A 1,028-nucleotide genomic window follows, 5' to 3' on the forward strand; every position below is an offset into this window, starting at 1 on the left:
GAAGTCTCTCTCTCTCTCTCTCTCTCTCTCTCTCTCTCTCTCTCTCTCTCTCAAAAGAGGGCAGGTCGCTTCCTGCATCCCAATGAGTTAAATCAGTCACTTACTTCTCATGCATCAGCAGCCTCTTTAACAACCCGAGGGCGGCAGGCACAAAAGAGCATTTAGCTGCCTCCAATTTGTGTAGAAGGCCTGTCCTTAATTTGTTTTTTGGAGTATAATTAAATCATGAATTTCACGTAATTTAAAAATACCAAATTCTCAACTTTGGCGAATGAACTGCTCATGGTAACCTTTGAAAATAAATCCCTCTTCTTGCTGGTGTTCTTAGGGAGGGCCTAGAACTTCCCAGATGTAGAGAGGTCTTGGGGTTTGCGCCCATATCTGAGCACCCCTCCCCCTTCACATGTCAAGGTCACAGTCATATGATTCCCTCATTGCTTTAAAATGGAGACTTTTCATCAAGTCTTCGCCTTGGAAGGAAGTTAAGTCTTTTTTTTTTTATGGTATGGGAAGATCTGAAGGATTAAATAAATAAATAAATACGTCCTTAATCTGAAATACACACGTAAGCAGAATCAACTGTGATCAGAGGTTGGGATGATGGGGTGGAGGGACTGACAGGCCATGTGAAAGCGTGTTTTTCAGCGCCTTTCTCAGCCCCTGGCGAATTCTGAGATCTCTCCGTTTTGCTCGGGGTTTCTTCAGGCAAGTGAGTGGGCCTTATGGGACAACAAGGCCCCGCGCCTTTCTAGCTCTCACAGAGGCATTGAGGGGTCCTGATCTCGCAGACACCGCCCAGTGGTGGTGGTGGGGCTTGTGTATGCTCCCCCCTCCTCTAAATGGGCTGGGGCACAAAGAGCAACTCTGCCTTCCCGCAGTTTTCTCTTTCAGAAAGAACCCCAGGCCGGGCCATTGTTCTTCTTCAATGAAGAGGGCCGAGGGTGACCACAGAGAGACCTTCTCTTCTTCACACACACACACCACCCACCTCCTTCCTCACCCCACCCAAGGCCACTGCTAAGGGAGAC

This window comes from Marmota marmota, unplaced genomic scaffold, assembly GCF_001458135.2.
Source record: "Marmota marmota marmota unplaced genomic scaffold, marMar, whole genome shotgun sequence".
Classification (NCBI taxonomy): Eukaryota; Metazoa; Chordata; class Mammalia; order Rodentia; family Sciuridae; genus Marmota; species Marmota marmota.